Genomic DNA, 12,970 nt, shown 5'->3' on the forward strand with positions numbered 1-12,970 from the left:
TATTGTTAGTATTGAAATGTGAGGTCCCGTTGCATTCATCGTGCTCTTTGTTGCCTATGTACTTTGGTGTTTATGTTTTTGTTTTGCTTTTAACTTGTAATGGAGAATTTTCTCAGCAATTTTTTTTGTCTGGAAAAGATCACATCTTTCCTTCATATATGATGTTTAGTCTTGCTGGATACAAAATTCTTGGCTGATAATTGTTTTGGTTAAGGAGGCTGAAGATAACCCCACTCCCTTCTAGCTTGTGGTGTTTCTGCTGAGAAATCCATTAATCTTATAGGTTTTCCTTTATAGGTTACCTGGTGCTTCTGTCTCAGAACCCTTAAGATTCTTTCCTTCTTCTGAACTTTGGATAATCTGATGACAACATGCCTAGGTGAAGATCTTTCTGTGAATTTTCTACGTGTTCTTTGTGCTTCTTGTATTTGGATGTCTATGTCACCAGCAAGGTCAGGCAAGTTTTCTTCAATTATTCCCTCAGACATGTTTTCCAAGCTTGTAGAATTCTCTTTTTCCTCAAGAACACCGATTATTCTTAGGTTTGGTCATTTAACATAATTCCCAACTTCTCGTATGCTTTGTTCTTATTTTTTCTTTGTCTTTGTTTTATTGGGTTAATTCAAAGACCTTGTTTTTGAGCTCTGAATTTCTTGCTTCTACTTGTTCAATTCCGTTGCTGAGACTGTCCAGAGCATTTTACATTTTAAAAAGTGTGTCCAAAGTTTCCCAAAGTTTTGTTTTTTCTTTAAACTAGCTATTTCCTTGAATATTTCTCCCCTCACTCTTCTTTTTTATTTCCTTGCACTGGGTTTCACTTTTCTCTGGTGCCTCTCTGATTAGCTTAATAACTAGCCCTAACTGGTGTGGTAAGGCAATAGTTCTGTTCCCCATCTATGTAACCCATGCCACCCCTCCCTGACTCCTACACAGAGATGCCTGCTTTCTTCCTCCCCTTTCTTTTTACTGGTCCAAAACATCTCTATCTTTGCTAATGAATTTTCCTAAAGTATAATATTTAAGTACTGAATTACTATCAGGCAACTCCTTTGGTTTTAGTTATCTTCCCCTACAGTAAGCTACCATCTCTACTTGGCAACTGAGGACTTGCTGTAGGATGCTGCAGCTCTCTGCTTTTTTGGTATGACTTCCTGTCTCTTGGCCGATGAGTCTCAGCCAAAAAAAAAATCTTTTCCTTTTCTACATTGATAAGATAAAGGGTATAAACTTTTTTCTCGGGAAAAGGCACTTTCTGACTGGAGTCTGATCTGAAAATAAACTTTCATTGCATACCCTAACCCTCTCCTTGGAAATAGGCGCTTGGTGCCTTACTGCTAATCATGTAATTTTTGATATCTTGGTGGTTGCTTGGAGATACAGGCAGCCTTATAAAAAACACTCTAAGAGAGCACAGGGGGAAGCATTTAAATCAGCTTTGTAGGATCAGCTAAGTATGTCCCAAGAGAAGAATCTTGAGCTGAGTTTTGAGAAATGGGAATGTGCTTTCATTAGAAGGTTATGAGACCAAAAAATAACAATAACTGAAATGTAAAAAGCTTCCAAGACTTCTGAAAGATGTTAGTGAGTGGTCAGACATCAAATAAGAAAAGTAAATAATACAATAATATACCACAGCAGGAGTTTATAAGCTATATTTGTGTTATGATAACTACACAGATGGTTAAATATTTGAGGAAGAAGTGAGGGGATGACCAAAAAGATGGAGTTGGTTATACATGCTGAAATTCCATCATTTTAAAAGTTCTATTTGAAAAACAAAAGGAGAATTGTGTGTGTGTGTGTGTATACATATATGTGTGTGTGTGTGTGTATATATATATATTTGGAAAACATAGTGTTGAAAAATTTATTCTTGGGCTTTAAAAAAACACAGCACAGTGGTAAGCCATAGAGATATTTGCTCTGTGAATACTGTACTGTGAAAAGGAATTCATATCTCTACACCCTGAATTCTTGTTCATTGTGACATTGTGGCTCTGTCATTCTTTGATTCTTCTGTGGAATATAAAACTCCTGAGCCCAAACACAAAGTGTGTGATTTTCAAGGAATGGGAAGGGAAGGCAGTGAACAGTCAGACTGAGATGTGTGTGGGTGGTTAGTGCCTGGCACAGATTGTTCAGGCCAGTTTCCACTAGCCAAGGTATATTAGCAATGAATGTCCACCCCAACCTTCCTTCTCCCTCTGCTGTGACTTCATGTTTAGTTAACATTTCAGATCTAATGTTAGCCAAAGACTCTCTAGGTTGTATTTGGCATTTCTATGAGCCAAGTTGTAGAGTCCATATGATAAGGAATTTGAACTTTCTTGAAGAGTGAAGTTTCTCCTTGAAAAGATATGTTCTCACCTCACAGGAGGCCTTTTTAAAAAAATATGTACAACTGAAGTAACATCCATTTGATTCCTAAAATATGCCCTATAATCATCAGATCAGTGATGTTTCCTGAATACTAAAGGAATTTCTAAATAAAAAGAGATTCTGCTGAAAAGCCTTAAAAAATAAAAAACTATTTCTCAATGATAAAATTGAAAAATGAGGTGTCCTGCCTTTCTCCATCCAAAACAAATGCAAGGCACAGAACTTGGACTGGTATAAGGAATGTATTATTTTCAGGAACATTAATCAAAATGCATTCTAAATGTCATCCTTGCCAAGTAAATATTAATGCACTTGAGTCTCCTCAGAGGCAACAGAGGTCTATTTCAGCTTGGTGCAATGTGATTATTCTTACCACAGTAATGTTAGTGCTGAACTTAGAAATTAATTAAATTGTAAGATTTAGAGATGAGAAGGTAGATCCAGGTCTTCCTAGAATCCCAAAGTAGATTTTAGGACAAGGAACTTCAGTTCAACCCTGTTGTTCTACAGTTAAGGAAACCAGAAAGGTTTAGCAGCTTGCTTATGGTCACTAGCATGTTTTAGCTCCTTACACCTTGTCTGTCAAATAGTAACACTTCTGGCCAAAAATTAATTCAAACCATGGGACAGCTGGAACTAGACCCTGGTGTGGAGTTCTTTCTACCATTCTACACAAAACACAAAAGTAGAAGAATGTGAGACCTACCAGGAAAGTAAGAGTTCAGGAAGTCATGTGAGAATTCAAGTTATGTTTATATTTCTAGTGATTTCCCTAATTAGCCTCTGTTCTATTCTGAAACTACTTAAAGATTTAACACCTGAAGAGGCAAATAAGTAGGAATAGTGTCTCCAGAAAACAACACTAAAGCCAATAGAGACAGCCAGGTTATCACTGAGCAATGACTCATGCAAGCCATGGGCCAAGCAAAGTGAGATGGTCTATGTGCAACACACACTCACACACACACAAACACATGCACACACACCCTCAGGCCCTTGAGTAACTTTGCTCCAAAATCCCAGGTCACAGAAGTGTATGCTTGTTCATAAGGTGAGGAAGACCTGCCATCCCTTTGGGTCACAACAACATGGTTTGTCCCAACTCCATGAGCTCCACCACTGTTTGTTGTTACTCTAAGTAAATGTGCAGCTATTTTACAGAGGTTAGAGAAGCAATACAAGCATTCTGTCTCATCTGGATCTTCCAGCTCTTTTACAAATCCCACATTATAAACATAACACAGTGAAAACAGTCCCCTTCCAGGTATTTTTCTATGGAAGAAACTCCTTGCATGCAAAGTTAATGCATTGCTTGAACAATTGAGTGAGTGCTAATCAGAGTCTCAGAAAAAATAGAAAGCCATTCTCAACCAGAATAAGGGGAGAGAATATTTATATTTATATTCTCTATTATTTATTTTGTGGTCTTCATGTCTTGCTTTATTGAACTAGCAAAGAGAATCAAGCATAACCCTGAGTCCATTAAGTGCTTAATAAATACTTAAAAATTGATGAAATTATTTATTGATATTAAGGTTAAAATTTCTTCAGATTATTTTTTATTTTATATGTTTAACTTTTATTTTAGATTCAGGGGATATAAGTACAGGTTTGTTACATAGGTATATTGTGTCTCACTGGGGTTTGGGATATGACTAAACCTGTCACCCAGGTAGTGAGTCTAGTACCCAAACTTTACTTTTTAATCCTTGCCCCCCTCTCTCCTTCCTCTAATAGTGTCCAGTATCTATTGTTACCATCTTCATCTCCATGAGTACCCAATATTTAACTCCTACTTACAAGGGAGAATATGCAGTATTTCATTTTCTGTTCCTGCATTAATTCCCTTAGGATAATAGCCTCTAGCTGAATCCATGTTGTACAAAGGACATGATTTCATTTTTATGGCTACAGAGTATCCCATGATATATATGTACCACATTTTCTTTATCCAATACACTGGTGATGGTCACCTCACTGATTCCATAAGACTTTTTTATTATTTGTTCCCCAAAAAAGTTTTCAGTAAAAAGAAGCAAAAATAGGGAGAGTAAAAATCAGTAAAGATTCAATGTATTATATGCAGCAGTTATTATCAACTGCCCACCAAAGGTATCCTTCCTTTTCCTGACTAATAAATTCTAATTTAATTTAGGATTCAGTAGAGATCATTTGATTTCCAGGAAGATGGTGGTCCTAGTGCAGGGGATAAATCAGATTAAGCCAGACATGCTGCCATTTGAGGACATGAGATTTGGAGTTGATGCCACAATCTTTGTGACAATAAGGCAAAAGACTTATCCAAATGTTTTGACATCATCATTGAACACTGAGCCAATCATGGAATAGGCTGCCTCTTAGTTCCTTGTTTACAGAAGAAAGACAAAGACCAGTTATTTAAGCCACCTTAACTGGTGCATTCCACTAGTTGCAGCTGAGAGTATATTACTAATATAGTATGCCTTTCCTTTCCTTATTTGTATATGTATACTTTAAAATCTAATATAAACTTCCCAAAAGGAACAACTAATCAATGGTGATAATCACTTACTGGTTTAGATGATAAACTTTATGTTATAAATTGACACATATGAAAGTGTTAGCCATACCTAGATATCTACCATGAAATGTAGGGGAAAAGTTGAACTGGATTCAATAGAGGTAATTATTTGCTAATTCATTCATTCAACAAATATTTATCTGGTGTATCCTAGGTAAAGGAGCTATTGTAGGTACTGGAAAGAGTTGTGCACAGTCAAATTCCTTTCCTTCATGAAGCTTACATTCAAGTGGGGCAGAGAGAAAATGAACATGAATATTAATACTGAGGAGAAAAACAGAATGACATGTAAGAGTAACTACAGTGATATCTTTAAATAAGGTAGCTGGGGAGGCTGAGATGTAGGAGGATAAAAATCCAGTAGGCTGTTATCAATACAAAGGGATATCCAGAAGAATAATTATCAATAAAACCAATTGTTGAGGGTCAAAGAATGTCTCAGCTTATACTACAGTAACAAATTATCATAAAGTGGGTGGCTTAAACAACACGTGTTTATTTCTCCTGGTTCTGGAGGCTGGAAGTCTAACATCAGGGTGCGAACATGCTTGGATTCCTGATAAGGGCTCTCTTCCTGGTTATGTCTTCACAAAGATTTTCCCTTGGTGCATGCACAAGAGAAAGAGATCTTGTGTCTCTCTTCCTACTGAGGAAAGAAAAAGACCCTTTCACACTGTTTTATATTGTTTTACACTCAGTACCTGTTTTAAGGAAAAAAACAAGGAAGTAAAATCAAAGACAGGCAGCCTGGCACCAGGCCCAAAACCAGGCCTGGGCCTGCCTGGCCTAAACCCAGCAGTTAAAAATCAACTCATAACTTAGAAACTGATGTTATTCATAGACTCCAGACATTGTATAGAAGAACACTGTGAAACTCCCTGCCCTGTTCTGTTTCTCTCTGACTACCAGTGCATGAAACCCCTGTCACATATCCCCTAGATTGCTTAATTGATCATGACCCTTTCATGTGAAATCTTTAGTGTTGTGAGCCCTTAAAAGGGATAGAAATTGTGCACTTCGGGAGCTCGAATTTTAAGGCAGTAGCTTGCCGATACTCCCAGCTGAATAAAGCCCTTCCTTTATGGTGTCTAAGAGGTTTTGTCTGCGGCTCGTCCTGCTACACTACAGAGGCATTAATCCCATCATGGAGTTCCACTCTCATGACCTAATCTAACCCTAATTACTTCCTAAAGACCCCACCTGCAAATACCATCTCACCGAGGATTAGGGTTTCAATGTATGAATTTTTAGGGAACACATTCAGTCCATAGCAGAGACATTCGGGGCTGATTAAGGAAAAAGCACATGACCACAAGAGGCAGTAACCACAACAAGCCTTACTGGGTGGCATTTGGACGGGGTTGCAGGAGGAAGAATGTCTCTCACAGTAGGATTATTTCCAGAAGTTCTGGTATAGGGATCCTACAGCTAGGTCATACCCCTGCACCATAAAGAAAACAGCAGGATGGCTAAGGAACTCCCAGGAGACAGGGGATCAGAGAGGTATATGTGTTAAGGTAATGTCACTCAGCAGCATAACAGAAACTCACAGGATCAGCTTGGGCCTTATAACTGCTAGGCCCTATGCTATAATAAATAACAGCTATCGAGTGAGGTTTTGCAGGGTACACAAAGTGGGCAATTTCTAAATGACTAAAAACTATGCTGGTTTGAGATCAGTCTGAGTTTGGTGTCTGCAGACTTTTGAGCTAACGAGTCGGCCTTCAGTGAAGAAATAAACAACTTAGGCGTTTAACACACAGAGGCCATCTTTAGCTCATTTATATAACACCAACCTATTTTTTCCAGGGCAGGGCTGGTAAATCATAACTGAAACTTGCCATACAGCTTCTGAATAAAGCCAGCATGCCTTAAGGAATAGTGTTTATCAACTAAAAGAGATAGAGACTTAAAAACTTTCCTGATTATACAAGAAAACAAGATGAAGAAACATAAAATTGGCTAGCTTTTCAAGTTTTCTATTTAACTACTAAAGGATGTCAGAAAACCGGTGGAAGTCAGGCACTTTCATCTCCAGATGTGGCAGAGACAGCATGTTTAAAGGAACAAATGTTTAATCCACAAAGTACAGTTTCAGCAAGGTTCTTAGAGAATTTTGCTTTTAATTAAAGCTTGGATGCTAAGGAACAATAGGCAATGAAAACGACACCTTATCCAAGTGATTCCACTCAACACAGAGGTAAAAGGAACCTTGGAGATTATATATCAGTGAGAAACTGATGCTCAGAAAGGCATATGACTTATCCAAGATCACACTGTTAATTAGGGAAAGCCTAACCTCCCACTCCTTGGATTCCCAGTCTAAGCCTTGTCCCTTTACGTTACGGCATTCCCCAGCAAACCTTTGTGGATTATACCATATAATCTACTAACTTCTTGGTTTAGAGAGGTTAAAGTGCATCAGGTGTCATTTTTGAATTGGAAATATTTCTAAAGAAAAACTTTAGATATTTAACTTCTATAAGATTTTTTTCCAATGCTAACAATTAATATAGAGTTAATTTCTTAAGAACTATGGCTATATTTTTTAATGTTTTTCATAAATGCCCATTTTCTTGAAAAAAAGCAAGGATAGCTCAATTATCAGACAGACAGATGCTCTTCTGGAGGCCATTTAATAGCAAAACAGAGCTTTTGTTCTTAGCTTGAGAGTCTGGGACTAAGCACTCTGTAAGAAAAAATATTTAAAAGACAACTAGAGCATGTGTTTCATGTTTTAATTTTCTCCTGACCACAAAGGAGCTCAAGGTAAACCATAAGACAATTCTCCACCTTTGAAAGTCAATCCTTAAAAATACAGGTGTAAGCAGAATTCTATTAGAAGAATGCATTAATCTTTCTTATTACAGCACTACTTCCTTTTGAAAGGTTTGATTTATTTTCACTGTTTATAGACACAAATCTCACATTGAGACCTTAGTCGTAAGACAGGACAGATCCTTCCACCTCTAAATTACAGCAGATTAGTTAAGGCAGTTCTAGTAGTTATAAAGGTAAATCCCCAAAATCTCAATCCCTAGCACAATCAAATTTACTCTGGTAAAATCTAATAGGGCATGCAGTGGATGGTTTTTCACAAAGTGATACAGCAATCCAAAGATCCTTCCATTCACCATCCCCTTTAACAGACATCAGCAAACTTTTGCTGTGAAGCAGAACTAGAAATATTTTAGGCATAATGAGCCAGCCCATGCCTGTTGAAACCACTCAAGTTTACTGTTGTCATTTGAAAACAGTCATAGATAATACCTAAATTAACAAGCAGGACTATGTTTCAGGGTAAGTTTATTTATGAAAGCAGGTGGTAGATTGGATTTCACCCACAGGCTACAGTTTGCCAACCACCACCCTAGCCCCTAAAACCCTAGAACCTCAGAGTGCTTTGCTTCTAACCAACTGGAAAGGAAAGAGACAGCATAAATTGTGAGTGTGTGTGTGTGTGTACCAGGTGGACCTGGACCTGGCCTGGAAGAGGCAGACATAATGTGGCCAGACTTCAGTCACACAGCCATACAAAGCAGCAGAGGAAAATGTAGACTTGCTGCTTGCCAAGAGATATATACAAGTAATGACACTGTTAACACATAACAAGTATTCATGGTCCACCCTTCTGGTCACCAAATGTCTATTTTATCCTTATCTCTTATCTATAGAACACATTTACCAGCACTCCCTATCCCCAGCTGAAATGTACATCCAAAGCCCCATGAAGTCACCACATCCAGTTTCAAAAGCGAACTCTCCACTTGATGCAGTCTGTCAAGTCCAAAGGTGGCTCCTTGTAGCCTGGTAACTAGGATATAAAACAACTAGTGATTTTAGAATGAAATATCAAGTTATCTTTCCACCTTTCACAAATATCCAATATACAATGGTGAAGTAGGAACAGGATAATTATAATAAAATATTCTGTTCAAAACAGGAAAGACTAGCAGCCCCTAGTCAATGGAAACAATGCATTCCTGTCGGTTATCCTCTGTGAAGGAGGATATCCTCTGTGAAGGATACCCAACCCTGGGGAGTTGTGAAGTACTTTGCTTACATACTGATTCTGCTACCTGGAAGGTACCTGTTTGTCCATTAGTTTCCACAGTCACAGATACTACCTTCTGAGAGTGTCTTCCTTGTTCATTAACCTCCAAGGTCATATCCGAAATGGACATTTGTAGGCTTTTTACAGCACATTCCCTGCCAAAGCTTCTTTTAAGATCTCTAAATGGTCCCAAACTTATAGCTGTTTTGTACTTACCCTGGCAATAGATTTCCCCCAATATTTTTCAGGCCAAAAGCCACTTCCAGTCAGTTGCAAGTGCCAATAACCACATCCAAAATTCTTTATCAGATATAGTTTCTAAATTTGTTTTCCTTCCTAACGTCTTTATTTCATGCCCCTGTCTACCTGTCTCTTTCTTTCTCTCTCCCCATCCCTTTCTTTCAATTTTACTGTGGCTACATTCATGCTGTCTCGAAACAAGAGAATTTGATGGAATGGTAACACTGTTAATCTGAGTTATTGTGTTTTGCTGAGAGATTTTATTCATCTTTTCCAAACCAGCCTTTTAAGTCTTAAATCTCACTATTCAGAGTCCAGAGGTGGTTGACTTCTCCAACCTGTAAGGCCCTTGAAAAACCGAGAAATTCTCTGTTCCCTTGATCCTCTGCTCAAAAACTGGCCAAATCTTTGTCTCTTTATTATAATACTTTTCTCAAAATAACAATAACAGTCAACATAATCACAGTGACTGTCATTCTGGTAAAGTTGATATAGGAATGCTGGGAAAGGAAGGGCATAGTCTCTCTAAATTATATGGAATGGGAGAAGGAAAGTGTGGGATAGAGGAAGCCATGGTCCCCATGAATCTAGGTGAGGACAGGCATTTCCTGCCCAAATGCTGCATTTCTCAAGACCACCCTAGCATGCCACACCCCCATCCTGGGCCTATAGAAACCCGAGAACCTAGCAAGCAGACACACAGGTGGCTGGACATTGTGAGGAACACATCAATGGAATAAGACATAAGCGGTTGGTCATCGAGAGGACGTTGAGAGGAGCATGCCAGCAAAAGTGCACACCCATAGGGATGGGCATGCCAGCAGGCCATCGACCTGCTAGATGAGGTGGAGTTTGGTCAGGGCAGTTGGAGGAGACCTAAGGCAGCTGAATGGCCCAACTGCAGGGGAAAACTACCTCCCATCTAGCTCCACATCAGCTGAGAGCTACTTCCATTCAATAAAACTTGGCACTCATTCTCCAAATCCACATGTGATCTGATTTTTCTACTGCACCAAGGCAAAAACCCAGGCTACAGAAATCCCTCTGTCCTTGTGATAAGGAAGGGATCTAATTGAGCTGGTTAACACAATCCACCCATAGGCAAACTAAAAGAGCATCCTGTAACACACAACGACTGGGGCTTCAGGGCCTGTAAACATTCACCCCTAGATACTGCCATGGGGTGGGTTGAAGCCCCACAGCCTGCATATCTGTATGCTCCCCTAAAGGTTTGAGCAGTGGGGCACTGAACAAGTGAGCCACATCCTCACTGCATGCCCTGGGAGGGGAACAAAGGAACCTTTCAACTGGGCCTTGCCCCAGATCCGGGAAGGCGAGTGTGAATGAATGCAAAACTGTTGGGTCTGCCTCTCTTCCAAAACCCTGCCACCTCTCTCTTTCCTGTAAGAGTCTCTGTTTTACTTCATGGAGTTTTAAACCTCCACAACTGGGCCTGTCAAAACCCCCAGACTTTGTCCCTTTTCTCTCACAGGGTTTGAAATGGTTCTTATCTCTTTCTGTATAATGTTAACAGTTTTGCTACAGACTACAGGAATGTTACTAAGTAAAATGAACATTTACCTCAGTCACAAAACGTACAGTTCAGACCAATTTTTCCTAGAAGTGCCATGTATGCCTCCATCTCAACAACTGCAGGCATGCATGGCTCAGGATACCTCTTCTTACCCTTTCCCTTCCCAGCTCGGGCCCTAGGCATGCCCGCAGCAGGCAAAGGCTGCACCCAACAGACATGAAGGCAGGTGGGAGAAATCTACAGTGGTAGCCTACATTCCACAGGGCTAATGGATGGGCACTTCTTGCCTGCTACCCCATTGGAAACTTTCTTTCCCTGGCCAAGGAATTAAACCTGGTCTGAACCAGGAGAAAGACAAAAGGATTAGGGGGGCCCACTTGCACTAAGCAAGGTGTTCTTCCACAAGAATCTTCCCCTTTTTGCCCCTTATACTGTTATTCTCTTCTTTTCTTTTTCTTAGTGAGAGGGCCCCCCTCCCAACTATCTTTCTGATAGGGAAGTTAATGGAGGAAGGGACCCCTCTGGCTGAGAACTGCAAATTCAACAGGGCACATTTGAGACACTGTACATGTATATAAACAGCCTCTTAAATGCCTTTTCAGTTCCAAACTCAATTCCAAACTTCAGACAAAGGTGTTAGAAAGAAAAACCAGGTCTGAGGGATCCAAAACCAGGCAACAGGCACTATGTAAATGGGCAGGACCAATTCCTGCTCACTAAACCCTCTGCCCCATGGAAGGAGGCCATGCTCCATGGCATAAACAGGCCCAGGAAGTTTGCTGACAGCAGGAAGAAATGGAAGCATAGGTGAGGGTGGTTAATTCCTATTCTCCAGGTTTTCCCTGCTTCACGGATACATACCACAGTAGTATGTATGGCCGGGGATAAAGGGTGGAAAGTGAAAGAAAAACACTTGCTTTCTCTCTCCATCACACCCTGAGTTTTCACTGAAAGAAGGAAGGGAATAAGGGACACTGCTATACCCTGTCTTTCAGAATGGGCAGCCAGTTCTCTTCACCACCCCCAGTCTATACTCCTTTGGAGTGTATCTTGTACCGTTGGGACTGCTTTGACCCTCAGAATCTGGAGGAAAAACACTACATAGCTCTCTGCACAAAGGTTTGGCAAAATTATGAAGGACTGGCTTGGCCTCAGGAAGAAACCATTTATTTCAATACCATCCGGCAATTGGACCTTTTCTGTAGATGTGAGGACAGATGGTCTGGGGCCCCATAGGTACAGGCTTTCTATACTTTGCAAGGCAATCCAGACCTTTGCTGACAATATAAGATTGATCCAATCCCCCTGTTTGCCATCTTAGGCAAGGGGCAAGCCCAGGAAAGTAAACATATGAGTCCCAGAGGCGCTCCCAGCAAAGAAGCCAGCTCTCTCAAGCCCTTCTCCTCCAGGTCCACCCCAACCTTCCTATACAGTTTCAGCCTCTCACTTGCTCCCTCCTAAAAATCCTCCATCTAAACAAGTCCCAGTCTCACTCCTGCCCCTCCAACAAATACCCAGTGAAACTGGGTCCAATGAGGTCCAGGTTCTCTTCTCTCTACAGGATTTAAAGAAAATTATGGGGATCTTGGCAAGCTTTCAGATGACCCTGATAGACATATAGAGGTTTTCCAGAATTTCACCCAGATATTTGAAGTCTCCTGGAGAGATGCTATGTTATCTTTGAATCAGACCCTGATGGCCAGTGAGAAGTAGGCTGCTCTGCAAGCAGCAGAGATCTGTATCTCATATAGCACCAGGGAAGGGGGTGAACATTATCCAACTAGAAGAGAAGCAGTACCAATAGATGACCATAAATGGGATCCCAATGGTTTGGTAGAAGACTGGAGGAGAACACACTTTCAGGTGTGCTTAATGGAACATAGATTCATAGAACTATGTTTCATAGAACTAGGACCAAGCCTCTCAATTATACTAAGTTGTCCATGATCCACAAGGGATTTCATGAAAATCCCACTGCCTTCCTGGAATGTCTAAGAGAGGCCTTGGGAAAAGCACACCTCTCTATCTCCTGATTTAGCCAAAGGACAGCTAATCCTAAAGGATAAATTTGCTACCCAGACAGCTCCTCACATAAGGAAGAAACAACAAAAACAGGCCCTGGGACCAGAAAGTACATTAGGGGACATCCTGAAAGTGGCTACCTTGGTCTTTCATAATAGATAGAGGAAAGAGAGAGGAAATA

The sequence above is a fragment of the Chlorocebus sabaeus genome, chromosome 13, assembly GCF_047675955.1.
Source record: "Chlorocebus sabaeus isolate Y175 chromosome 13, mChlSab1.0.hap1, whole genome shotgun sequence".
NCBI lineage: Eukaryota > Metazoa > Chordata > Mammalia > Primates > Cercopithecidae > Chlorocebus > Chlorocebus sabaeus.